At 42.7% G+C, this 2,817-nt stretch overlaps 1 pseudogene; it reads left to right on the top strand.

Annotated features, from left to right (window-relative positions):
* LOC102811085 overlaps positions 1–208 on the top strand; it is a 29,435-nt pseudogene extending 29,227 nt beyond the window's left edge.
* Positions 209–2,817: the final 2,609 nt, after the last annotated feature.

Below are 2,817 nucleotides of genomic sequence, written 5' to 3'. Positions count from 1 at the left end.
TTTTATCTTCAATAGAAAAACAAGGAGAGAAGTGAGCATAGTGGAGCTGCTAAGCAGGAAGCGCCAAGAGCAAGCTCGTGCTTTGGACCGGAAGTCTCTGAGCCTAGAAACTTCTAAGATCCAGGGGAAATTAATGACAAAGACCTTCCCCCAGAGTCAACAGAGAAAGTCTTCCCTTCAACTTGGCACCATGAATTTGGATTTCTAGCCTCTTAAACTCAGAAAAAAAAAATTTCTGTTTGTTGAAGTCATCCACTTGTGCTATTTGTGTTACGGCAGTGTTAAATAACTAAGACGTAGGTGAGTGAACCCAAACTCATCCCTGGACATGAGCCCCTAAAGAAAACAGCTTCTAGTTTTCCAGCCTTGCTCTTGATGCGTCTCATGTTCTGGAATAAGTTAATCCCTCCATCTCTGTAATTGTTGCCAAAAGGAAGGAAGAGGCTTGCTTTACTGTATAAAGAATGCAGGCATGCGCCCTCAAGGCTGGAGTCTGTTTTGCCTTAAATGCAAATACCTTAGGGTGGAGCATTTCCTTGAACCCAGGAGGAAACACTGCCCAGCAAAGAGCTGAAGGCTGAGAACCTAACACTCCCTCTTATGAGAGCCTGCCACTACCTCCTACTCAACAGTGTCTCCTGCCTTCTTCCATTTCAGGTCCCTGGTGTGGCACAGAGAGAACTAGACCTGTCTGAGCATCTGGGTACCTAGGATGAACACTTTGCACATCCTTGCTGTCACAAATAAGGGTTTCAACTGCTCTGACTAGCCGTGTGGACCATCTGTCTCCAGACTGCCCAGTGGCTCTGTTTCTACTCCCATCCTTAAGTGACTTCTTGGACTGAGAGAAAGCATTCACTTAATTCCCAGAAGCGGTAGCAAGGAAATGGTGAGTACCACAGAGAAGTGGGTAACTATACTATTAGGAGGTGAGGCTAAATATGATTTGAGGGGTGGCGGGGGGACCAGTTGTATGCTCTGTGTTTCTTCTGTGAGGTTAAAGGTGGCGGAGGAGGCCAAGGTCTACATCCAAAGAGGCCTCCTAAGGCCTTGCTCCACTGTCATTTAGCCCTTGCTCTTCACATATGTGGTTTTTCTAGTCTTTGATGCCTGGCGTTCTCTTCCATATGTGACTTTCAGAGCTCGCACCAAGGGGCTTTAACATCCCACCCAGGGCTTCTGTGCTGTCTGTTGAATGATGGCCTGCTGAGGGTGAGCCCCAGGCCCTCAGAACCCTCCTTGTCCCAGAAGTGTTCCTGGCTTCATCTCAGCGCTGCAGTCTTTTCTCAGCAGTTCTCCAACTTCAGCTCGACCTCTCACACGGTGTGATGGGATAAAGAACGGGAGTGAGAGTTGGTAGGGGAAGAACCTTGCCTCTTTATGGGATCTTGTCTACCAGCAGATAACACAGCACTACAGGTGTGCTGTGGAATTATAGGGGTTTAAAAAAAAAACACCCAAAACCTACATAACACTTATATGCTCAAAGCATGGGTAAGTTACAAAGGGGGAAAGGAGGGAAGAGTAAAGTCCGAGAACCTAGGGTGCTAAGGAGAGGCAACAGCCCGGGAAGGGGTGTCTACTTCATGTCCTTGTCTAACCGACAGGGTAACTGTCCAACCAGTCCTTCTTGCTCCATCCCAGAGTCCTTGGAGGACAGAATCCGTAATGGGCATGTCTAAAACCCTACAGAGGATTGTATTTAGGGTCAATATTTCCACTGGAAGCAAATTTGGGCATCAGTTTGTTATGTTTCTACTGATCCTTTTTTAAAGTGATGAACATAAAATATCTGAAACACAGAGGAATGCTTTATTGAGCGGATGTAAAAGTTACTGTAAACCTTGGCATTTAAATCTTGAGAAAGGACTCTTACTTTATTTGTCATGTTATGTTAGGACGCATAAAGTTTTAGCTCTTCTGGCCATTTTGGAAATCTTATGGAGATGAAATGAACATACAGACAGATATCCATGGTTACTGGGTTTTAAACACAGAGCTGACTTAACATTTTTTATTTGCATGAATATAGTAGACTATTTCATAACAGTTAGGCCCTAAGGGATTAAACCTTGAATCGTTCTATACTTATAAATTCCTAGGAAACACGTTAAATTCAACATTCAATTTATGTTATATTTTTAAAGTAAAATTGTTGTATTTTCTCCATAGATAATACCTTTAAAGTGCAAAACTCAGTATGAGCTTAACAAGCTATCTTTACGAAGACTTCTTCCTAACCTTATCCTCATCCAGTCTCTTCTTCCACTAGTTTACCTTTAGATAACCAGCTTTATAGTAAACTGTCTTAAATGGCTTTACCAGTGATTTTTGATAAAAACGCAAGCAAATGGAATCCATTAGTCCAATGGACAAATGGGAACATCAGTCTCCACTGCTTTGAGACCAGAAGAACTGAATGGTACCTGGCTGCCACTACCAACTGTTCTGAAAGAGATCACATTATAAGAAAATGTGCAACAAAACTTAAGCTTCAGCATGAACTTGCATGTAAGCAACTAACTGATGGTCTGTTCCACAGTCGGCTCTGCCTTGTTTGGACTGTTGATAAGGAGTTTTATACTGTCTGTTCCCACAGATGTCATCAGTTTGATTTCTGTGTATTCTGTCTGGTGAGCTTCATAGTCATCTTCTATGTTATTTTACAAAAGGTGTTTTGTAAATATGATGAATACGTCATTGGTCTTTGAAAATTCTGTCATGCTATCTCCATGTTTCTGTTGTTTCTGTCACCAAGTCCATGTTTTGTAACTACTGATCCTTTCTCTTTGTTTCCAACCTTTGCATTCCAATCGC

This window comes from Chrysochloris asiatica, unplaced genomic scaffold (genome assembly GCF_000296735.1).
Source record: "Chrysochloris asiatica unplaced genomic scaffold, ChrAsi1.0 scaffold00312, whole genome shotgun sequence".
NCBI classification, from domain to species: Eukaryota; Metazoa; Chordata; class Mammalia; order Afrosoricida; family Chrysochloridae; genus Chrysochloris; species Chrysochloris asiatica.
The sequence above is the reverse complement of the archived record's forward strand: the minus strand, read 5'-3'. Positions and strand labels throughout refer to the sequence as shown.